A 25773-nucleotide genomic window follows, 5' to 3' on the forward strand; every position below is an offset into this window, starting at 1 on the left:
ATGAACCCAAAAGATTAGGATACCTCATACGGATTCACCAAGTACAATAAATGTGAAGCTTAGACTGATGACATGGCTCAGCAGTTAAGAGCTTACACTGCTCTGGCAGAGGACCTGAGTTCCATTCCCAGCACCTATGTCAGACAGTTCACAGCCACCTGTAACTCCAGCTCTAGGGAATCCAACGCCTTCTTCTGAACTCTGAGGGCACCTGCACCCATACATATACAGACACACATAATTAAAAATAATAAAAACAACTCTTGGGAATGTTGATACTGTGGGTCTACAGCATGGAGATTATGCAAATTCTCTGTACTTTTAATTATGTTGTGGATGGAAAACTGCTCTTAAAAAGTCTACTTTTTTATGCCTCTAGAAGAGAAGTTAATGGAACCTAGGATCAGATTTTATTATTAGAGAAAATGTACATAAAGGGACTTGCTCAAAGGGCTCAAGTACAAGGAATGATTATTCTCAAGTGCGCATCTTTCTGATAGTGTCAGCAGCTCTTTTTCACATATATGTATACATGTGCACATGCGTACCATTTCCTTCAAAGCATTAGCTGAGACTTTAGGGCTCTGTCACCTTCAGACTCCTCCATTTCTATTTTCCTCTTGGGTCCAACCCACCAGCTTGATTCATTCTTCAGTTTGCCAATTATACAAGCATGAACATAAGGTCAAGTCTAAACTCTACCAGGCTGGCTGCACAGGCTTGATCGTCTCCCGGTTGACTAGAAGGGAGACAGCCTGCTGTGGCCTGCACTTCCCTCCTTTACAAAGCTGCTGCAGAACTAAGTCACCTACCTCTGACCTTGGAAATGTCTATATGGGATGGACATTCCTGATTCTTTCCTTCATCCTTGTGTGGAGCCTTGTCCTCTAAATCCATCTCCTTGGTTCTAAGGCCTCTTCTTCAAGCGCCCTGCTCTGCTGTTAGCATAGTGTTATTCTATGTAACAAGGCATGGTTCGATACTTTTAAATTGTAAGTGGAAAACATTAACGTTGAGAGGTAACAATCTGCAAACAGGGACTAGATGTTCATATAAAAAGGAAGGGCCTTCCCATCTATGATTAATTAGAAATCTGGGCTATGTTACAGAATAATACCCTGTCCTTACTGTCTACTCTAAAGTTGTGTTTAAGTTACTGAATATACATCCCAACACTGGTCCCAAACCCTAAGCTAGTGCTGTAATTATTGTAGTAGCCCACATAGTCTACCCTGTCTGTAACACTCAAAGCAGTGACTGATAGTCACCAGTTCTTGTGCTGAGAAATTGATTGTATAAATATTTCTAACTAGGAGATGCTACAGTTTCAACTTGCATAATGAAGATCTAATTAGAGCATGAAAACTTGGAATTTTACATCATATTTTGAAAGACTGATATAATTAATGATAAAAATTTTAATCCTCCACGTCATACATTTTGATTCCTTGAAAAATATCTAGGGTTCTTTGGGGATGCCATTGAAGGCCTCAGTCAATAAAACCAAGCTCCTTTAAAGGACTGCTGACTGAAACCACATGAGAATTTCCATAACTACCTGGCAATGTAGCTTTGAAGTGCTGTTTTTGTTCTACGCTGTGCATTTTTTAAAAGTGCATAGATTTTGTTTTGTCTAGTTTGACTTTATCTGGTCAATGAAAAGTCCTAACATTAATGCCACCTTTTCCAAGCCCCTTCTGAGTTCCTCCTTTGAACATTTTTGGCACTGTCTTCTGGCACTCACCCTATGTAACTCATATTTATCTCTGTCTCAACTTTGTAAACCTTCTGTGTACATAAATTGTCTCAGTGTTCCCTTGGTCCTTCCTGGCCCAGCCCAGCCTGACTCATGGCAAGTCCCCAGTAAGTGTCACTAGAAGGATCTGCACTGCTAGATGCATAGAAAGAACAGGCATAATATTTTCCTTTACATTTGGGGGGAAATACATTCTTCTGTCGACTCTATACTCTACTTCAAAGTCCTACCTGGGTGGGAATTGACACTATAAGATGGGTTGGATCAATGACTAAGTCTAGCAACCACATCTAAACCATCTCCAGAATAAATAGGCAGAAACCAGTTGGTAAGGTATCACACAACAAATAAAAATAGGACAGAGTTAAAATATTTGCTGCACTGCACAACTATTTGATGAATGATGACTTAGTCCACTTCAACCTTCCTAACAGATCTCCCAAGGAGTTTTCAAGTTGCCAAAGGGAGTAGGGGAGGGAAGGAGCTGGCTCTGAAGGCTTCATTAAATCCGGTTAGAAGTTCGGAGTTTCATCTTCAGTAGAGGTTAGTCACAGTCACCCTTTAAGGGCAGGATAAAACCTACTTGCCTGCGGGAAAAGGGTGGGGAGCAAAACAAAGTAAAATACATCCTCCTTCCTCATTGATTGGAAAGAGGAACTTCAAATCATGATAGGCCAATGGCACCTCTTTGCTCTAAAGCCGTCCAAGTCAGAAGCAAGCCGGAGACTAACAGCGGCTCTTAGGAAGCTTGAAGCTCTGTGCAGCTGATTATTTTTCAGGAGAAGAATTAGACAAAAATAATACAAGTGGGAAATAAAGCGAATGACCTACTTTGCGGTGGTGGGGGCGGGGAGGAGCTCAGTGTGAGTGTTTTGATCTAATTGACGACGGTGTGGGGTTGAATGCCCAAATAAGGCGGGAGAGGGTCTCAGAACTCCAGAGAGAAATTAAGGCCCTGGAACCCAGCGGGCCGCTGCTGGGATTGGCACTCGGAGTAAAGGCCTTAGGAGACCCCTTCTGGCCGCAAATAGAGTGTACAAAAAAGGGGGCCAATGGGGCATTTTCCTGGCCTGGGCCACTTGCCGGAATGTGGGAGTGACCGTGAGCTACGCCCGCAATGCCGACGACGGGTGCTGCTCCAGGAAGTGAGCCTACGTGGTATCAGGGGACCGTGACCTTTCTGAGCGGCCGGCGCGAGGGAGGAGGCTCCCCTCCGGGCTGGTGTCACTAGGTGCCTCCCCGCGGTGATCGCCACCGCCGGATGCTGGGTGGCTGTGGGTTCAGATGAAACCCGCCACGTTGCGACGCTCTGCGGGGCTCGCGGGCTCAGCTTTGCACCCCATCCACGCTCTAAGCCCCGCAGAGTGTCACGCAGCAGCCCCTGGCTTCCGGGGACCGTGTCTGCTCATCTGTCTCAGCTCAGTGCTTGCGGGAGCCTGGTAAAAAGCCTCCCTGTGTTCTCGAGCGCGCCTGTCTCTCCAGCTTCTTTTTCTTGGATTCTTGCCCGTCTCCTCCCACAGAGGAAAAAAAAAAAAAAAGGTCACGTATGTTTGGAAAAATATGTAGGTCAGTGGAACATTTCCTGCACTGGTGCAAAAGGAGAGAAGGGCAGGGGGGAGGGGAGGAAGAAGCCGAGCGAAGCTCCTGGCCACAGCCCCGACCCGCTGGCCTCGGCGGCCGAGAGGACACTTAGCGGGTTTTTGCCCATCCTTGACCCATTTTCCGAACCGACTACATCGGACATGGAAGAGGCACCTAGCCTTCTTCTCTAGCAGCCACTGCGGACTTCCACCAACAGCGTTCACGCTCATGGCCCCAGACCCCCTTTCTCACCTGGTCCCCCCAAAGTACAGACGTGCTGGATGACCCGAGTCAGGACCGCCCACCCTTGCTCTTCGAGGTCATCGTTGAGCAAAGAGGGGTGACAGCCGTGCTGTAGCAGCTCCCCCGACCCCGGGACAGCAGGGTGGTGGCGGGCCCTGCGAGGGTTTCCCTTAACCAGGGGCGCAAGAGTCTTGCTACCCCCGAGTGGCAACTTTAGCGGGACCTCAGCTGGCAGTCCTGCATCATCTCGCCTCCCATCTCCCCCTGTCCCCGTCCAAACACACTCTCCATCCCGCCCCTGCGCCCAGTCCTGACCCCGGCGAGCCCGACCCAGCAACCAGCGCCAACAGCGGCCTTGGGGACGCGCGGGTGTCTGCACAGCGGGGAGACGCCGGGGGTCCCGGGGTCCCGGGCCCTGTGTGCCTGCGGCGCGCGCGGACTGCGTGTCCCGAGCTGGGTCTCCGCCAAGAGGGAGCCTGCGGCCGCGGGAGCTGCGAAGCTTAGGAGGAAGAGGAGGAGAAGGAGGAGGAGGAAGAGGAGCGGGAGGAGGAGGAGAGGGAGGAGGCGGAGGAGGCGGCGGGAGGCGGCGGCTGTGCCCGGCTCTGTGTGCCCAAGAGTTTGCGGCTACCAGCCGGCTTCCCGCAGGAGCCCAGGGACCCGAGCAGCGGCCCCGGAGCTCCGAGACCCGCGGCGGCGGCGGCGGCCGGAGAGCAGCGCCTCCCGCCGCCGCCCTGGAGAGGCTGCCAGCGCCGGTCTCGCTCGGCTCCCAGCGCCGGCCGGAGGCGCGTCGCCCCCGCCCAGTCGTTGTCCAGCCCGGCGGGGCCGCCCCGGCCCGCTCCGAGGTAAGAGGCCACGACGCCTGGGGACGCGCGGTCGCGGGTGGGAGGACATGCGCGTGGGTCGCAGCTCCGGGTCACCTGCTCGCTGGCGCTGGGGACGCGCGGGCCAGGGAGCTCCGTTCGGGTGCGAAACAGCGCGAGGCTGCGCAGCGCAGGGGACCCGGGGGTGAGGGGCGCCGGGAGCTGAGACCTCAGCGCGCGGGATCGCGCAGTCCCGGCTGTCACGTCCTGCAGACCACCGCAACCACCCGGCCCCGGGAGCGAGAGAACTAGGCATTCGGTTCCTCCGGATGGGGAAGGGGGCCTCGGAGGGTGCCATAGGGGCACATAGGGGCTGTTTCCCGGACACAAGTCCTGGAGATTGCCCGCTGCCCCTCCCCAGCTCCATCACAGGCACCTCTAAGCGTCGGGAGCCGGGGGATGCCAGGACAGTGCGGCGTGAGCGTCCGGGTCCGTGGTGTCACAACGTCCCTTGGGCTGAATTGGCTCCAGGTGGAATTGGTTTGCTGGGTCCTGTGCGCTTACAGAGTGCTTTGCCAGACTCCCGGGACACCCCAGTTTGGAAGCCAGCGGGTTGTTTAATTGTGAGGTGTGCCCCCTCCCCGAGCGGAAGAGGGATGCACCTTTAACCTTTAAAAAAAAAAAAAAAAAAAAAAAGCAAAAAACAAAAACAAAACCCTAAGTTGGGGACCAAGGGGAAGGGACTGGTACCAAGAGGCTCAGTTCAAAGCCAGCCCTGTGCCTGCCTCTTCTTAACTGTTTAAGGTAAGAAAGTTTGTTTTCACCTCCGTGATTTACAAATATTTCGTAACCAGTTTTGTTGATGAAGCAAGATGGAAACCCCACGGAATACACATGCATTTCCACAAACTCTAAAACCTTCCAAAGATGAATCCAGGAGTCTTCAGTTCAAAAAGTTAGAGGCTGTAAGTGTTCAACAGGTGTTCGAAGGGTCCAAGAGGACCAGTTCTGGAGTTCCTTCTTTAGCCATTGCGTTAGAATCTGCTCCAAGCTTACCCAGGTCGTTAGCTTGTTTCTTTACAGATAAAATGTTGAGTAGTTGTTACATTAACTTAGTCGGTGGAGACAGTCTGTCTTGATCCCTAGAACTGTTTTCATTAATAGGAGGGTTTCCCATTTGGACTTTCCAGGTAATTAGTCCTGAGGCAGTTCCTGGCCATACTCAGTTCTAGAAATACCTTTGTGTCTCTCACAGAGAAATCCTCTTCCAGCCGATAAATTGGCCAACTAATTATGGCTTGCATTAAAAACAGAACTGCCCCCTTTAGAAGACACCCTTCAAATTCAAGGGCTCATATTGGCTCCATCTTTCTGCAACTAAGACTTCCCTAAAGGAAAACATTGTCACAAATAATCCCCAATTTTATTTTTAAAAAACAGCCCCCAAATAAACATGCATAATCAAAGAAATATTGTGATCTGGGCCACTATTTTACAAAGCAAAAATCTTTAGAGCTAAACCCAGACCCGTAGAACTATTGGCATTTCTCAGCAGTTTGCTTAAAGATTTAGTTAAAAATAAAGTGTGGAACATAAAGACATTTGGTAATTATCTTCCATCTCACAGAGAGACGTGGAATGTGGCTTAGAAGAATTGTAAATGTGTTTTTACCAGTTTCCTCTTAGAAATCCATACCTCTATTTATTTGCTGATCCGTCCCACTGTGAAAATGTAGAAATGGTTTTATTCTCACCACTCCCCAGAGTGATTTCTGAGAGGATTACTCTAGAGGAAACATGTTGTTAATAAAATGTTACACCCCCAAGAGTTAAGCGTGCCCAGAAAAGAATCAAGTGAGACTCTCCTAATTAGTATGATGGAAAAAAAATTCCTGGTATGACAGATGTTCCAGCGGTAACTAAAGAATTGATCTTTATATGGAAAATAATAGTAAGTTTTAAAGGTTGTCTAGTTATTTTGTTTGTTTACAGTTTGGTCCCTGCTTTAGATTTCAGGATGTTTAATAATGAAAATGTAAGGAAATAATCAAAACAGTTTGTAAAAATCACTTAGTGTGTCATCAGTTTAAATTCATCTTTGTTTTCCATCTTTCTTAGGTCTTAGTAATTTTGTTAGCTTACTCTTCAACACTGCTATTTGTTCATAAGTGCAGAATTCAACAGTATTGAACTTCTTCAGGTTAAACTAATACATGGGTATGTTTTTTGTTTCTCCATCTTTATATGTACTTTTTAAAAGAATTTTGCTTTTGAGCCTTTAGAAGCCAAAGGGCTAAGTCATTGTGAAGTTTAAAAACACGTATATATGTGTTTTATTCTTGACATGAGTGGCCAACTGTTCTGGGGTCCTGTGCTGATAACAGTATACACTGCAACATCTTCCCAGCACAGGTCAGATTGTGAGGGGTTGAAAATAGTCTAGTGACTCAGTATTCTTGGCTGCTTTGTGCCAACAGTTTAATTGGCTCATCATAGCAAGCATCTAATTGAGTTTCACATTAATGTAGTGAAAATGGTACTTGAAGCCTTTTTTTTTTTTTTGCTTACAGGGATGTTTGATTAGCATATTCCTCATCCCTGTTCTATTTGTAGCAAAGACAGCAGGTCATGCACTGTCACATTCATATTTTATCCTTTCCTCTCATCTCTATGAAGCAGTGTTTATAATAGATGCTCAATAAATAGGTGTGGGAAGTGAGCTGAATTGTTGGTAATCACTATCCAAAGGTTAGAAATTTCTGAAAGTTAATGGGATACTTAGATATGAGTAATTCTATGTTAAATCAGACAATGATTAATAGTACCTTAGTGCACTAGGTAAACATTTATTAAAATATGAGCGTGTAAAGGAGAAATTTTTCATTCCCTCTTTAGCTAAGGCAATGCTGTTTCTCACTCTAATTTTTGAGACTGGGTACCATGTGCAATGTTAAGCAAAGTTATTTCTTAGGTAAATTTCCTCCAAGAAACCACTTCAACTTCTGCAGGTCATGATATCTGCTTCCACTTGATGACTCAGAATAGAAAGAAGAGAGTTTCTCTTCTGTACTGGTGTACATTAACAGTGTGTATAAAGAGATGGAGGGGATGGGCTGTCACAACGCAGTCCATCATCTGGGAGGGGCTTTTTAAATGCAGATCCTAGCTCAGGAGCCTCAGTATTTTTTTTTTAACCAATTCTCAGTGCTGCACACTTACTCTCATTCAACACATGTTTCCGGAGCATGTATTAAATAATCAGCCCAGATGATGGACTATATAGAAGGTGGGTCATACCTACTCACCTGACAAGCTAATGAGATGGCGATGGATTTAAACTGAAAATGGGGTCCTGCCTCCCTCCTCAGCACCTGGTTGTCTCATGGCAGCTTTTTCACTGTTCTCAGCTGAAGTGTACTTGTCACAAAAACAGTGGGAAGGATGCTTACCTTGCCAAGTCTTTGGATTATCAGTAAGGGGCATGTGTGAGGCCTAGCAAACAGGATTGCTTCTATTACCACTGATGGCAGAGAGGCAGCCAGAAAGGGAGGAGGAGGAGACAGCTCAGCAATCCAGAGATTCACTTTGGTTAACTCATAAGCCCAAGGCATAATAGAGAATCAGGCTAGGTAAAGCTGGAGGACTGGTCATGTCGAGGTTAGTCTGAGCAAAATAAAATGATAGGGAGCCTGCACCTATCCCCCCTTGTGCTGCAGCTCCTTGGCTTCTGCTTAGCTTTTGTTGGTAGTCTTGTGATATTATTACCTGAAGCTATGCCTCATTGTTAACCTACAGGTTCTGTGGCTATAGACTGGTGTTTATGGTCTTCAGGCACTCCTTTAAAATATAGGAAAGAACAATACTCTTTGAGAGCTGGTGGGGCACTTTTAAGGATTAAAGCCATCAAGCAGTCTTTTTCACCTCAGTAGAAGTAACCTGACAGTGCAGGACCTGTTGGTATTTGCCTGGGATGCATTTTCCACTCCCCACTCTGAGACCCAGTTTCTTCTTGATATCTAAGGATGATGCATATTACAACGCAGTACTTTCCCTCACCTTTATCTCAGGAGAAGTGGCCCAGTTTCTACTATGTAACCAAGACTAGCTTCAAACTTGAGTCAGTCGTCCTGAGAGCTAGGATTGCAAGTGTGAGCTACCATATCCAACTAACTTTGTGGACTTTGCTGCCACATGGGTCAGATAATGTATCTAGACCACTGAAAATTGTCCATATTTCTAGAAGATATGAGTTCCTGTGATAGGAGACAATAGAGCCAAGCAATGTGATTCATTAAGTCTTTTCAAGCAAAATGATGTCATTCTGTTTCACAAGGGATATTAATGCCCTTTGGTAGGTAAATAATTAAAAGATAGATCGTTTTAAAAATTATTTTTCTGTTTATAAAAATGAGTCATGGAGGTTTTAGAAAAGATAGAAAAGAATGGAAAAAATGAAAATTGCCCACATCTTCAGATATTTTAGTAACGTATCTCATTGCTGGTACTAAATGCCTGCCAAAGCAATTTAAGAAAGGAAGGGTTTACTGTGGCTCACAGTTTGAGGAAACAGCCTGTCATGGTGGGGAAGTCACGGCAGCTGGAGCCAGAGGTAGCTTGTCTTACCACATCCCAGTCAGGAAACAGAGAAAGATGGGGCTGATGTTCAGCTCGCTTTCCCCTTTTTATTCAATCTGTGATCCCTGCAGATGGCAGGGTACTGCCCGCGTTCAAGGTGGGCCTTCCGCCCTCAGTTAAGCCTCTCAGGAAACATGCTCACAGACACACCCAGAGCTGTATTTCTAAATCCAGTCAAGCCAACAATGAAGGTTAACCATATATATAAAATCTTCTATAAAAATTTTAGTTAATAGTCCACAATAATTTTAAAAAAGTCCTAAGAAGAAGAAAAACTCTCTTTTACCCCTGTGGCACCTAGCCCCCCCTTTTTGACCTGAAAGAAACTTGGCTTTGTTGTCTACCTCCTGAGTCAGGTGGTGAATAAAGCAAGGACAGGCACCCTGGTGAGCCTGTGGGCTTTTTAGTGATTGGCTCCATGTGAGCAAAGGACCCCATCTTTGCCAATAAAATATGAGATGGGATTCTCAGAGGCTTCTGGGAACTTCCTTAGCTCTTAAGAAGAGGCAAGGAAGGAAGCCACTCCTTTTCTCCCAGAACATGTTGTGGTGTGTGGGCACAATGCCTGCTAGCTAAGTAACCATGGGCCACCATGGCAGGCTGGGTCAGAAGAAGGCAAAGGTGAAGAACGGGCCTCCACAGGGGAGTTTCTCTGAGAAGTCAGGAAGTCCAGGACTCCTTTCACAGGTACCACAATCTACAGATGTTCAAATCCCATATGTAAAACTGAGTATTGTTGAACCTGCATACACCCTCTCGTACACTTTGAATCTCCCATAGATTATTTATAATACCTAGGAAAATGTAATGTCATGTGAGTAGTTGTTAATACTGTGTTTAGAGAATGTTGACAAGAAAAAAAGTCTTGTTCAGTATGGACAGGATTTTGCTTAATTTTTTTCAGCCTGGGATTGGTTGAATGCACTAATATAAACTAGAGGATGGGGAGGAGGGGGCGATGCAGCTGTTTGGGGAGGAATACTTTTGAACCCAAGGTTTTGGGTGTGTTTGTGGTGGAAACTGCTATGAGGGCAGCAGTGAGGCCGAGACCCTGGACTCAGCTCAAGCAATGACGGCAAACAGATCCAGGACCTCTCTGGGGCTTCTTAATGGTCACGGAGGAGTCTACTCTCATGTTCCCCCTTCTCCACTGTAGTGACAGTGACACTGCCTAGGGAAAGAAACTGACTCAGAGCAAGCGAGCAGGACAGCTTTGCAGTGGTCCATCCCTCAGGTCAGAGAATTCCCTTCTCTCCCTTTCAAATGCAGGTTTTGATTTGCTAACTGTCTCTAGGATTGATGGCTCAGGAAAAGCTAGATTTCCTTGGAGACAAAGGAAGTTCTTACTTCTCAGCTACTTCTGGGGCTTTCCATCCTCAGCCCTTGTCAAAATTCAGCCCTTCACATAAAGAGTGGTGAAGTGGCCTTGAGCCAGTGGTCTGGGATAGTGGACCTGCTCATTCGCAGCTGCACTTCCACAACTTTCTCATGCGACAGGTTAACTAGCAGGGTGAACAGCCTCCACGTTCTAGCATCTTTACTCTCAATTGCTCCCCACATCCCTTTGGGAGATTATGGGGTAGGACCAGGTGGAGAGTCTGGACACTAGGATTTGGAGTGTAAGGTGACCTCACTGTAAGCAGACCCTCTCCTGCATTGCTCATCTCATTCCTTGTTCTTACACTTTCTCATGCCTGCAGCCCCTAACTCATCGCCTGTTATTTTGCATTATTCACGCCTCTGAGTGCTGACTCTCAGCTCCCAGAGCCCAGAGTCCTGCTCTTACTTTGAGCTGCTCTCTAGATGCTTCCCTACAGTGCTGCGGTGTCATTCTTGGACACAAGACAGCTGCTAGGATCACGGCTCTCCTCAGATGTCCACTGGACTCCCATAGCCAAGCCTGGGCTCTGGCTGGATCTAGGAATGTCCTAGGCCTCCAGTACCTCTTGAGGGCAAGAACATAGGTATTCCATAGTGCTCTTTAAATGCTGTTGTTGGAGACAGTCTCACTTTATGTAGCCCAGATTGGCTTCAAATTCACTATATAGCACAGGCTGGCCTTGAACTCAAAGCAACAGGTGCTGGGATTACAGGTGTGTGTAACCCCACCTAGCAACCCTAATGTTCTATGGTCAGGGTGAGAGAAGGATTTTTCCAGCTCCTACCAGACGGCAGATGTGACCCCTCAATGAAGCATCATTGATTCTTTTGTGAGGAAACAGTACCTGGCCTACCTTCCCACCAGTCTAGCAGTCACCCTTGGCCTCTGATTACTTTAGAAACCTGCCTGCAAGCACTCAACTAGTAGGTTTCCACATTGCCCCTGCCTTAGTATTTGCTGGTTTTCCCACCAAAGCCTGGTTTTATACTGTACGAGCCCAGGGAAGTTTCTCTCATGATCTGCAAAAATGATGATCTAGGTATGGGGGTGACATGGTTCAATTTGTATCCTCTGTTTCTATATGTGCTGACTGGCAAGGTTATCCCTGGTGTCCTTGGGAATGTGTCTCCAGGATTTGCACAGATCCCAAAATCTGATTGTGCTCAAGTTCTTTATGTAAAATGACATCATGTTTGCATGTAACCTTCTCATACCTTCCTGTGTTCTTTAAATCATTGGTACATTATACCACCTAAAAAGAAAATATTATACTACCTAAAGTGCAAATGTTATGCAAATCATTTAAAAAGTGATTATATGTTCAATACAGACACTCTATTTTTCTTGAATGTTTTCAATCTATGATTGATAAAATCAATAGGTGTGGAACTGGTGGATACGGAGGGCTGACTGTATGTGGAGCTACTTGGTAGCAGTCATTTGCCACTTTTATGACCCCGCAGTGGGTTTCCAATAACTGAGATAGCAATATTCTCCCTGCAAGAAAGTTGCTGCTTGTCAGTGTCAGACCCTGGATTGGCCTCCAGGCTCAGACCTAGGAAGTAAGGGATGCCCACTAAAGATGGCATCATGCTTACAGGGTGAAAAGAAGAGTTCTCTATATGCTTCTAGTTTCTACAAAGCTGTGCTCTGTTTAGACAAGGTAGCTGCTCAAAGTGATCAGCCAAATTAACCTCTACTTTTAGGTACAAAGTCTCCTTGGGTTTCTGTCTCAGGACGTGTCTCCACTGAACAGCAGAGTCTCAGTCCTCATTTCTTTGGGTGGTGTCACTAACATGTACTGACTTGAGGCTCTGTTTATGTTTACTTTTAAATTTTTTATTACATTTAGTGTGTGGGTGTGGGTGGGTGTGCACGTGCACACACACTCGCACGCATGGGCACAAGTGTGCGTGTGCATATGTGTGCACCACAGCTTGAGTTAGAGGCCAGGAGACAACTTGCAGAAGTTGGTTCTCTCCTCCTACATGTGGGATCTTGAGACTGAACTCTGGTCACCAAACTTGGCAAGAAGAGCCTTCACCCATTATGCCATCTTGCAGGCCCTTATGTTTGTGTTTTCTAGCAGCTCTGGCATACACTGCTATCTCCTTCTATGAGAGATCCATAAACACATTCTTTTTTCCTTGGGTGTGCCAGCATTGACCTACGACCTTGTTTGAAATCACAATTTGTGATTGGCTACCATTGCACAGGTCAGCAGTACTTTGTGTGTTATAATGAAGACAGCTTGTGACCAACAGCACAAAGCTTGGCACCCTGACACAGTTGCTGTGACCAAATGACCTTGGAAAGCCCCATTCACCTAAGACTCAGTTTCGTCATCTATGAAACGGAGATATCAATATGCAAGACTGAAAATCAGGAGCATAGAACAATCATTGGAGAGTTTCACAAAAAAATTAGTAGTACTATTGTTTTATTACTTGCTGTTGTGACTCGCTCAAACTCCTGAATATACAGCTGGGTACATGCCAGCACCTGTTTTTTTCTGACACGTACACAGTAGCAATTACAAAACACAGGATAGTGCAGTGTCCCCTTGAAAGCTAGAGTCAACGACAGAATCCAAACACTCTGAATGTCTTGGCAGTTGCTTTGGGTTGCACAGTTTGCTTTCCAAAGCCTTTTCCATTTATAAGAACAAAGTACGATGATAACCTTTTGTGCCCAAGATTGCAATCCAAATCAAACAGCCTCTGTGTATTCCCATGGATTCTGAGATTTTTATGGGTTGCGTGAGGTCATTTGTGTGTGACAAATGTGGCAGGCTATGTAACCTTTTTTATTTCTAAAGACGGTTGTTCTGAGGGACTGAGGCTCAACTCCAACTACCCTGATAGGATTCTCTCATTTTTCTCCTGTGCCAGAATCCTCCAAAGAGGATTTTCCCAGGTGATTTTCAGTGGTACCAGGAATCTGTTCACATATGCAGAATTCTGATTAATAAGTTGGTTTAAGGTAGAAGGAAAAGACCTCAGTGACGGGCTGGTGTAATGCGACTCATGTTTCCCAAATGGAAATTGGAGATGAACAACCAAGGCGCCTGCCCTGGCACTGGAGCTTGTGGATGGCACCAGGCCTGCCCACCACTTCTGAATGGCTGGTTATTTCCCATTCTTTGCCGTCTCTCAAGGAAGTTTCTTCACCTGGAGAATCAGGGACTTCTTGGGCTCCAGTCCCAGTGAGTCCGCAGGAACAATGTTTCCCTGGCCTCAGTCAACATATGCACCACCCAGAAGTCCTGGGAGGAACACAGTGTAGACAAAATGGCCAACTTTGCCCTGTCTTGCTTACCTCCCTGAATACTCTCCACAATCTGTGCTCTCACATGAAAATAATAAGATAAGGAAGTCAGAGTTCTGGAGACAAGCAAGTCCAGGGAGAAACGAGGACAAGGTTGGATTCACACTGCCCATTTATTCTGGAGCCTCCTCACTGTTAGATTCTGACATCCAGGTTCTTTCAGATAAATAATAAAAATGTACCTTGCATCAGTGATGAAGAATAAAATGCTTAACTACTATAGTAACTTTTCAATCTGACAGATGCTTATACATCCTTTTGGGATACACTATGTTCTCATAGTACATGTATATGTTGTGTGTGGATCAACTCAGGAAATTTAGCTTCTCTTTGAGCTGTTTAGAATTGGATGCTACAGAGCTGAAGTGATGGCTCAGCAGTTAAGAGCACATACTGCTCTTGCAGAAGACCCAAGTTCAGGTCCCAATACCCATGTTGGGCAGCTCACAACTGATTGTAACCCCTCCAGCTTCAGGGAATCTGATGCCCTCTTCTGGTCTCCATGTGCACCTGTACCCACATACACACAGATACACATGCACATACATACATGCACATAATTTAAAGTAAAACAAATGTTGTTGTTGTTGTTGTTGTTGTTGTTGTTGTTGTTGTTGTGAGACGGGTTTTCCTTGTAGCCCCAGCTGGCCTGGAACTTACTGTATAGATCACTCTTGTTGGGGAATCCTGCTGTGAGGGTCGCAGTCTTCCATGTCCGGATAGCTCTAAGGAGCTCGGCACCTGATGGAAAGACTCCTCTTTTCAGCAGGGGGCCTCCTACCTCTCTTCCTGACTCACCTTTTGAAGTGGCCACCACAGATGCCCTACCAAAAACATGGCCTCTGGCATAGGAACTGCCAGGTTTTCCTGTGTGATAATCAGACAATGTCTGGCAGCCTGGCAGGAGCCCACCACCACATGTAAATGAGGCATCCTAAATGCACCTATCCATTAAGGCTTTTGCCACTGCCCCCACAGTATAAAATATCCTGGTTTCCCCTAATTAATCGGAGCTGAATCACTAAGACCTGGAGCCAAGCTGAGCCACTGAATAAAGGAGCGGTACCACTGAATCTGACTGAGCTGAGTTCTGTGTCTTACTGCCTACGATCCAGTCTTCCAGGAGAGGGCTATCTCTTAGTAAACCACGACTCACGGAGACCCTGCTTTCGCTGTTTCTCGCACCTCCCCTCGTGACCTGGTGGCCAACGGGTCTCGAACTTAGAGGGAGTGCATGGTGGAAATTGAAATGGAACTGACCAGGCAGCTGACAGGGGTCCTAGAGCCGCCAGCCCCAGTAGCAGAGACCCTCAGCAACGCAGTGCGTGAAACCCGCGCACCCCAGTGGCGGAGAGCCAGGGACCCGAACAGCAGATGCGGCCCGCGGGACCCGCCGCACTCCAGCGACTTGTGGGAGACCGGCGCCACACCCAGCAGCTGGTGCTCCGTGAAACCGGCACGCCCATAACACTGGCCTCCATCTCACAGAGATCTGCCTGCCTCTGCCTCCCAAGTGCTCAGGTTAAAGGCATGGGCCACCAGACCCAAATTAAAATATCTTTAAAAATTATATGTTACAACAGTATTCATGATAGTATTCACCCTCTGTGATAAGGCACCAGAATTCGTTCCTTTGTCTGGCTAAAATTTATCTTAACCACTTTCAAGAGTCCTCAAGCCCTTGAAAAGAGCCTTGGGGTCAGCCACAAGATTCATACCATGACTTTGTGGGGTACCTCTTTGAGAATCTCTTTCTTCTTTCTCCTTTACCACTTACACAAGGTAAAATATCACTAACCCTAGGACCCTGTGCATTGAAATCATCGTCCGCACACTTCTATCTCTCATTTGACTCAATAAAACTGTCTTAAAGGCAGTGTTATTTTACTGCCATTTTTTGAGTAAGATGTTGATGCTCAGAGAAGTCAGATGACTCACACAAATATAGTCAGAGCCAGAGCTTGAATGTAGCCCTTAAAAAAAAAGACCCAAAATAGAATAACCAGTATTTATTTACTTTTTTCTGAAATGCCACTTCCAAGAAGATAGAAAATGTGTCTAGAACAAATTAAGCATTCAAAGCACACCTTCCTCAGCTTAAGCACTTTTCTGGAGTATGTTATTGTGTGCTGCTGGGTGTGTGCAAATTGGTGTATATGTGCCACCAAGCCCTTTAGAGAAGGAGGCTGAGCCTGAAAGGGTACAAAAGAGGGATGCTTGCAGGAAAACCTTTTTTAGGGCAAAATCATTATTCCATTCCTTGCCATCTTTTAGTAGCTAACCTGCTTTTCAAAATTGTTTCTGTGGCTGTAATGACGATTGGTGAATCAGAACACTTGTTCTGTCTCTCCTCAATTTCTTGGAGTCAGGTACAGCTTTCCTTAGCCAAGCTCAACTGTGAAGTCAGAGCGAAAAAGACAGGACCACTTACTCAGGTACCATGTTTATAAATCAACATTTCACCCGGCCCCCAGATGCCTTGAAAACTGACCTACTGATTGATGGAGAAATCTCTGGAAGTCTCTGCTAAACATCATTCAGGGTTATCATGATGTCTCCCCTCATGCAGCCGTGAAAAACTCAATACTTAATGAACTATAAAGGAAAACATGACCAAAGTGTTACAGGCTTTTTAGAAACAGAATTCTCAAAGATTTATTTGCTTTTTATTTTAATTTTGTGTTTATGTCTATGGAGGTGGGGATGAGGGTGCACATGAGTGCAGATGCCCATGGAGGTCCGAAGAGGGCATCAGATCCCTTGAAGCTGGAGTTACAGGTGGTTGTGAACCACCCAACATGGGTGCTGGGAACTGAACTCAGACCCTCTTCAAGAGTAATATGGGCTCTTAAATGCTAAAGCAACTCTGTATCCCCTTAACAGCATTTTCCAAATTGTTTATTCAATTTAACTCTTGGGAAAGATCCCCAAAGAAATCTAATTACCTTGCTAAGGGCAGGATACCCCAGCCCTTCTCCCACCCTGGCAGCTGTGGGCACAGATACTGGGCTTTTCTTGTAGGGAGCAATGGGGCCCAATTAGATCTGTTTCATATTTGTCTCCCTTTCTGCCGCCACTTTTTATGAAAGCAAACAAAATCTAAATATAAACATCATGATAATTTGACCTATCCTGTGATTGACATATATATGCACACCCAAAAATCAAAACTTGTCCGAGAAATCATCCTCATGTTTTTCCTACAGAGAGTTCAAGTTAGCTATTCAGCACTTCCTTCAAATAAGCTATGACCCCAGCCCAAGCAATTTCTATTTTTCCCCCAAATTCTTTTTTTTAATATTTTATTTATTTTTTTATTTTACATGTATGCATGTATTGCCTGCATGTAGATAAGTGCAAGTAACATCTATCTGAATTATTTGGAGCTATATACAGTTTTGGAATCCTAGAAAATAAGCCCTCAGACTGACATAGGAAGTGTATCAGAGAGAAGAAATGGCAAGTCAGATTGGGAATGTGCCTCAATGGCAGCGCACTTGCCTAGCATGTATGAGACCCTTGGTTTGATCCCAGCAATATAGGTAGACAGACAGACAGACAGATTACAGATAGAAGGAAAGAAAGAAAGAAGGAAAAGAAAACAATGGTGATGGGTGAGGTTGGGGGCGTATTTTCCAACTATGAAATAATGTGTTCAGGAGTTAATAATTATTAGAAAGGTGTCTCAGTGTTCCAGTAGTGTAAAGATGCAAGTCAGGTGTGTTTGTCTTTTTTTTTTTTTTTTTTTATTTACTATAACAGAATGCCTGAGACAATAGAGAACAGATTTATTCTGGCTCAGTTCTGGAGGTTCCAGCCCACAACTGGTCCTGCCATTTGGGGCCTGTGGTGACACACGGTAGAGCAGGTAATGGGGCAGTCATTTACCAGGAAAACAAAAGAGAAAGGGAGAAGAGACTGAAAGTCTCACGGCCCCTTTCCAGAGCATGTGACCTTGGGTCTGGGGTGATGACTCAGTGGTTAAGAGCAGTTACAGCTCTTGTAGAAGATGCAAATTCAGTTCCCAGCACTCACATTGGGTGGGTCACAACTGCCTTTAATTCCATCTCCAGGAGCTCCAACACCCTCTTTTGTCCTCCACTGGCACCTGTGCTCACTTGCACATACCCACACACAAACACACACTCATACACATAAATAAAAGTAAAATAATCATGCCCCCAATTACCTAACTTCCTTTCACTAAGCCTACTTTCTAAAGGTTCCTCTGCCTTCCAGTAACTTGAGGTGGGGGCTTTGAGCATGCTAAGGAGCCAAACTGTAGCACCATGAGTTGCTGTACCAAGCAATTGTTTCTTCATCAGTCATACATCAACTCTTTGCATCACCAAAACCACTTTTTGGTGTCTCCCTTATTCAGTGTTATAAAGCATTACCCACATTTAAAGTTGGTACCCAGGCCACGGGGGTCGGGAGAAAGAGGTGGAATTTGCATAGAACCTTTCTTCAGCTTTCCTAGATGGGGTAAAGTTTGGTTAGAAATATGAAAGACCTGTGTGCTGCACAGCTTCGGTTGTCAACTTGACACACCTGAGTAGAGAGAACCCCAACTGAGGAATTTCTTCCATTGGACTGGCCTATGGCCATGTCTGTGGGGCATTTTCTTGATTTGTTGAATGATGCAGGAGTGCCACCCCTGGGCAGGTGGTCCTCGGTTATATAAGGAAGCAGGCTGCGCATTGGCCAAGCCAATAAGCAGCGTTCCTCTGTGCTCTATGCTTCAGTTCCTGCTTCCAGGTTCCTGCCCTGAATTCCTGCCCTGACTTCCCTCAGTGATGAGCTGTGACCTGGGAGATGTAAGATAAAATAAACCCTTTCCTCCCCAAGTTGGTGTTGATCAGTGTTTTTATCACAACAATAGAAGTGATCTAGGATAAACTGCATCAAGATAGGGGATGGGTGAGCTGAGAAACATGGAGCTTCTGTTAGTTCCTGGGTAGATTTCTCTGAGATCACGAATTAAAACCAAGCAAGCCTTTGAACACCGTAGAGTATCCTGACTGGAGGCCGCACCCCTTTGCTATTTCCAGGGGAATTATGCTGCTCACAGATACCTGAATCATGCAGGAATGGGCTCCTAACCTTCCAGAATTTTCCAGTTTTCTAAGGTAAAATCTAACATCCCAAGGAGACTTTGTTTCAGACAGAGCAAAGGTTTGAGCTCATTTGAATCCAGGCAGAGTGGATAGTTCATTCTGATCACTGGGGCCCCGTATTTGTCCTGATACTCCATTCTCTGTGTGCCAGCTGCATTGTGACATTTTATAGACAGACAGGTTACAGCCTACCTTTGCAATGACCTCTTATAACTGTCCAGAAACTCCGGGCTACATTTGGAGTTAACGTGCTATGTGATTGAAGATAAACTGAATTTTCTTTAACTGCGTCTTTTTGTCTCTACCAGCTGAAGGGAAAAAATGCTGCACACAGTGAGAGAGATGACGTAGAAGAGACACTAATCTTCAGCTTTACTGCTTCCCAGGAGTGGGTCCCCTAAAGTCAGGGAGCAGGTGGCTGTGACTTGGAGGTCGGGAAGCTAGAGCCATTCACATGTTATAGAAGGGGAAACCGAGGCTAAGCATTGACAGAGTCTTGGGAGTGAAAAGCCTCCAGCCTCCCATCATGAGGGTAACACCTGCTTCTTCACTGTGCTCTCATAGACTTCCTTTCTGACCCTCCCTGGAATCCAGTAGAGGTGCTGATCATTTTAGGAATGTGGGCAGAATTGGAATGATGACATAAAAGAAAAATCCAGTATCGTTTAAGTTCCCAGTTGCCATCACCAGTTTAACTCATTTTTCTGATGCCTGTAACTTGAATTTAAAAATGTACTTTTTGTGAATGCATGAGCTGATTTATTTTTCTTGAGGATTGATTTGCATAGCCAGTGAACGGCAGTGCAGAGAGCTGGGCCCCGGGGCCAGGAGATCCCTGGTCAGCCCCTTTTATTACATTGATTGAGTGAGCGTGTGTGTGTGTGTGTGTGTGTGTGTGTGTGTGTACACCCTTAATCCCAGCTCTAGGGAGACAGAGGCAGGCAAATCTCTATGAGATCGAGGTCTGTCTAGTCTACATAGTGAGTTCCAGGCCAGCTGGGACTACATGAAGACCGTGCCTCAACTAAAAACAAAACAAAACAAAAATAAATCTTTTTTTTTTTAATGTTGTATGTTACAACATCCACCTACACCTGTGTATCTTTTTATCTTCTTTTAACATTAGTGTTAGTGGGCGTGTGTGTGTGTGTGTGTGTGTGTGTGTGTGTGTGTGTGTATGGCAGTGTGCATGTGCAAGACAGAGTTCAACTTCCAGGAATTGTTCCAGGGATGAAACTACGTCCTCAGCTTGGTGGTAAGTGCCTTCACCTGCTGAGGCATCGCAACCTTTCCACCCTTTTAGGCCTCAGGGCAGTGATCTAATTCTACCTCTTGAGAAATCGAGATAACAAGGTCCACTTTCCCTTTGTGATGATCACATGACATAATAAAAGTAGGCTCCTTTGAAAACTGTTGGTACTTAAGACTAAAGAGTACTTCGCTCCATTGCTTTAAAGAAGTAGCTTTTCTAATGTGCAAAAAAAATGATGATTACAGTTTAGAAATTTGTATATTAAAATACAAATTATTTCTGTGGTCCTCAGAGTTTTCTCCAATTCATTTTTTTTTAAATCAAAAATTGTCTAGAGCTTTTGTTTCATGTCAGTTAAGAATGTTTGTGTTGGGACTGGAGAGATGGCTCAGTGGTTAAGAGCTGATATTGCTCTTGCAGAAGACCCAAGTCTGGCTCCCAGCATCTACTTCAGACAGTTCATAACCATCTATAACTCCAGCTCCAGGGGTTCCAACATTTCTGTCCTCCACAGGCAGCTGTACTTACATGCAGATACCCTCATTCAGATACACACATAACCATAATTATAATAAAGATAAATATTTGTCTTTTTTATTGTTTGAGAACTTCAGACATGCATAAAATGTATTTTGATCAAGTCCACCCCCATTCCCTCTCCTCTAACTTCTCCCCATCCCCACCATCACTATTTCCTCCTGATTTTATATGTTCTTTTTTAAAAATAAAACTCACTAAGTCCACTTAGTGCTGCCAGGATTTGCATGGGTGTAGGGCCATCTACTGGATTATAGGTAACCAAACTGACTCCCACTCCCCATAGCCGTCAATTGCCAATAGCTCCTCAGCTAACAGTGGGACCATCTCCTTCCCCCATGCAAGAATTTTTTCTGACTTGATCTTGTGCAGGTCCTGTGCATGCAGTCACAACTGCTCTAAGTTCATACGCACAACTCTTCTGTGGTGTCTAGAAAATACTATTTTGATGTAGTCATCCACTGCCTCTAGCTCTTGCAATCTTTCCACCGCATGTTCTGTGATGATTCCAGAGCTTTGGATGGCAGAGGCTGAATTAGATGACACATTTAGGGCTGAGCACTCCACAGTCTCCTGTCTTTGCAAATTGACCAGTTGTGAACCTTTGTGTTAGACACCTTCCACAAAAGAAGATTCTCTAATGAGGGATGGGAGATGCACTAATCTATGGTTATGTGGATAAAACATTAAGATTCAGTTTAATACTGTGTCCATTTAGCAGAATAATAGTAATGGGTTCACTCCTAGGACCTATAATCTACCTAGCCATGGGTTCTTGGCCCCATTAACAATGTCAGGAGGGAGAGAAAGCACTGATTTTGGGAAGTGGAATGGAAAGGATCTGGAATTCTTAGTTTGACCTTTTGGAATAAATTATCTCCAGTGGTCAGGGAGTCCCATGTACCCGATGTGGTATGTCCTAGAGTTGTTGGCTAAATCTGGGCTCTCAACATTTGGACATATAAATATTGGAAACAGAGTCCTAGTCTTCTTGGCACCTAAAAGCTTGACCATGTGTGTGTGCCCATGTGGATGGGTATTTATATGTGTGGATATGTGTATTATCTGTGTGTACATGTATTTGTGTTTGCATGCATGCATTATTTGTGTAGTGTGCACTGTGTTATATATATTTGCAGGTATATGCAGATGTGCATGGTATTGCAAATGTGTTTATATGCATGTGTGCACGTGTGCATATATGTGCAAAGGTAATATAAGTTTACATGTATGGCTCTTTGTGCATGTGAATGTGTGTGTTTACAGAATTCTGTAGGGCAGTCTGCCTATATTCTAACCTTTAGTCACTAGGCACATCAGCTGGTTATGGCCTCCTCTGGTCACTACCCTAAACACGTCCCCCAAAAGATCAAAGCCGCACAGACAGGGATCATGTAAGTTTTATTTATTTTTACCTTTTAATACTTTTTTCCTATTTTCCTAAGTCTATTTGGCATGGACACACATATTCACTGTAGAAAATTTGATGGTAACACTAAGTGTTGCTCATTTCCCAAAAATACCATGTGCCCAGGGACTCTCAACCTCAGGGAATTCTCAGAACACCAGGAATGAGGCTTGACAATTACCTCCATCTTATAGAGGGCCTGCATTTAAGCAGTGTTCCCAAAGTGCAAACCTGATAAGAGCTAGAATTGAGATTTGTGGGGTTTTGTTGTTTTGTTTGTTTGTTTGTTTTTGAGTCAGGATCTCACATATGAGAACATGCCCTGTTTGTCTTTCTTTAAGCACAAACATTTATTTTTTTCTTTTAATAAAGATTTGTTTTGGGGCCCTGCAAGCCACCCCAGCCAGGTAATAGAAACATGTCCATCAACTGCCAAATGAATAATGAAAATATATTCCATCCATACATGGAATATTATTCAGATATTAAGAAAAATGAAAGAACCAAGACCTGGAAAAACAAATGTCATGTTTTCTCTAATAGTGGATGCTAGCTTTGAAGCTTTAGCTACGTGAACTTAAGCTGGAGTATGGGCATAGAAGTCAGGAAACTAGTAAGGGGCAATGGGGGATGCTTCCAAGAGAGGGGAGATAGAATGCAGGTGGTATGAAGAGGGAAAGGGGACTAATACAGCCAGGAAGATTAAGTGGGATGGGGGATGGGAGGGCAGGGTAGAGGACAGAGTATGGGGAGGAATAATTATCAATGAAGACTTTTGAAAAAGTCATATAGAAATCTACTCTTGTAAAAGCTTCTTAAATATATAATATATGAAAAGACTTTAAATGATACTACCCTGAAACAGGAGATGGGTAATACCTCTTCTAGACATTATAAGCTATTGAATAAAAAGCCTAGTGCCAGTTGTGGTTACCTCTTTTGAAGTTGTTAGTCAGTGGGGTCCCCTAGACCCTCAAATATTGCAGGCTGTTGCCATAACTCTTGGTTACCCTCTAGGACTTTATGGTAAGACCCCATGGCTGAAGATACATATACTTAGTCATAGAACACTAAAAAGTCAAGCTAGTACTGGCCTGGAAGTTTCATCAATACTGTGGCACGAATATTATGAAAACAACTAATCACTTTCTGATTGGATTTAAGACCCACTCCACAAGACTGAACTCATGCCTGACAGGACGGTAGGCATATGCTCTTGTCCTGCCTGACCACAGCGAAATTCCATTATGTTCCACACCTCATGGTGGAAGGTGGTCTGCATCCCTAGACACTGACTTTCAGGACTCTTCACCTTGCCTGTGGTCTGGGTGTAGGGCCTACACTACAGCTGTTGCATCAGCCTGGATGTGTCAGCAAAGAACTTTTCCCTCATTTGAACCCTCCTGTTTCTTCAGTGTTCACACATCAAATTACCTGACCATGCAAGGTAAGGCAGCCTCTCCAACACTTCACATTTGTCAAAGCAGCACCAAGTAACTAGGCATTTCACTGGCCCAAGAAACCTTGACCTTATCTTGAGCTGTGTCTGGGGAGGTAAGGTGATAGGTCAGTCCTCATTCCTTGTCAGGACCACAAGGTTCCACACAGTCAAGTGCCAAAGATACTTGGTACATTGATAGCCAGATTTTACAAACTACCTGAATTTATTTTTTTACAGAAACAGACAGTTTGATGAAATGACTCCATCCTAAGCTGTCCCTGCAAGGGATAGAGGATGCTGGTGTCCGTGTTCTGGTATTCCAAGCTGATTGGCCCCATCCGGAAATTTCATAGATTTTCTGATTGAAATCCAAAGTCTGCTCTGTTCCATGTTTAATCGTTGGCTGTAGCTGCCCCTGCTATTGCACACACCTTCAAGTCAGGCTGCAAACAAAAGTCAGGCTGCAAACAGTGATTTTGTTTTGGTATTTGGTGGAAGGGTTGGGGTACAATTATGTAGGAAGCGCTTACTTAGATAAGTAGGAGACTAGAGCTTCCATTACGGGAGGACTTTGTTTCAGTCCCAGAAAGGAAAGCTACTTAATTTTTTCATGGGTCTGGAGAGATGGCACAGCAATGAAGAGCACTTGCCGCTCTTGCAGAGGACCTGGGTTCAGGTTCCCAGCACCCACATTGTGCCATTCACAACCATCTGCAGCTCCATTTCTAGGGGATCCAACACACCCTCTTCTGTCTCCACAGGCACCAGGTAAGCAAGTGATGCACATATATCCATGTAGGCATGCACATATAAAATTTTTTATAAAAAATAAAGTGTTTCAATATAAATTTTTGTCCTTTGTAGTCATTTTTGCAATTGACCCATCTTTTCTGTTATTTCTTAACATTTATGTCAAACAAAAAGGAAATAATTTTAATTGACGTACTTTCCAAACTGCAGTATTAATATGAATTATTTTCTTGATTAAAAACAACAACAGAACCTATCTTCCATTTCCTTGGAAGAAGCAGATGATATTAATTAGTCTGTCTGGAAGGTCCCCAGTGAATGAAGGTGAATGAGGAGATAAATGATCCTTGCATCAGTGACTGCCTTCTCTAAACTTCTTGTGTTTTGCTTGGTTGCCCTGATAGGTTGGAAAATGGGAGATGGAAGATGGTGTCCCAGTAAGCCATTCCAGAGCTGAGGAAGTCCAGTCCTCATGTCCTGTGTTCTGTGGTTAGCCAAGAGACAAAAATAGAAGATTTGGGTGATTGGATTCTCAAAAGAAGAGGCAGAAAAACAGAAATGATGGGGCATGGGTTGGGGGGACACCTAGCCTGCTAGAACGGTCCATAATATGCAGGTTCTCCACAGCCTTACCATTTGATGCTTTTTTTTTTTTTTGGTTAATGCTAACCCAGTTAATATATAGTTATCATTGTACATGGTAAAGTGATTTAACTCCCTGACATGGGGCCCAGCACTTGTCACGCTCTCACTGGGCAAAGCACTGTGCTCAGCATGGAATACCACTGCGGGGCAGACACCGCGGGAAAGGGGATGCTAAGGAGGCTCAGTGTTCCTGATCAGGACCTGCCTTAGTCCATTTTCTGTTGCCATAACAGAATGCTTGAGTTTGGGTGATTTATAATAAACAGAGATTTGTCTCAGGGTTGTTGTAGTTGGGAAGTCTAGCAGGTGATGAGAACCTTTATACTGCATCATCCCATGGTAGAAGGGAGAAGAGCAAGAGGACAACAGCCAAGAAGCTATTTTAAAACTCAGGAACCCACTGTTTGCTGATGCAGAACCCTCATGACCCAACCTCCTCTTACTCAGCTCCACCTTCCAACACTGTTGCATGACAGATTAAGTTTCCAACACATGAATTTGGGGACCCACTCAAACCTTCACAGGACCTTTACCTGGAATGTTCACAGACCTAGGATCTCTGACTAGCAAGCATTTTAATAGCTCTTTCTAAATATATACTTTCCACTTGGAACACTAATTTTCAGAGAATTAAAAGAAATAGATGTAAATGCTACTCAGAAGTTCATCTTTTCAGCTAGGGACATAGCTCAGTGAGTAGAATGCTTACCTAGAATACTTGAAACCTTGAGTTTGATCCCCAGCACCACATAAACCAGACGTGGTGGCCTGGGAAGTTGTACTGGTTGGTTTTTGTCAACGTGTCATCAGGGAAAAGGAAATCTCAACTGAGGAATTTCCCTATCAGACTGGCCTGTGGGTGTGTCTGTGGGCATTTTCTTGGTTGCTGATTCAGCCAGC

The 25773-nt window shown here is 44.8% G+C and overlaps 1 protein-coding gene across 5 annotated transcripts in view; it reads left to right on the plus strand.

Annotated features, from left to right (window-relative positions):
• The first annotated feature begins 4132 nt into the window (after window positions 1–4132).
• Npas2 (neuronal PAS domain protein 2) overlaps window positions 4133–25773 on the plus strand; it is a 189872-nt gene continuing 168231 nt past the window's right edge. The window contains exon 1 of one of the 5 annotated variants that reach the window (XM_008845876.3): window positions 4133–4422. The gene's annotated coding sequence lies outside the window, so the exon portion shown is untranslated. Of the gene's footprint in view, window positions 4423–4531; window positions 5185–25773 lie in introns of those variants that run through there. The other 4 variants (XM_029569735.1, XM_029569737.1, XM_029569736.1 and 1 more) reach the window with 4 other exon arrangements.

This window comes from Nannospalax galili, unplaced genomic scaffold (assembly GCF_000622305.1).
Source record: "Nannospalax galili isolate Female #2095 unplaced genomic scaffold, S.galili_v1.0 scaffold182, whole genome shotgun sequence".
NCBI lineage: Eukaryota > Metazoa > Chordata > Mammalia > Rodentia > Spalacidae > Nannospalax > Nannospalax galili.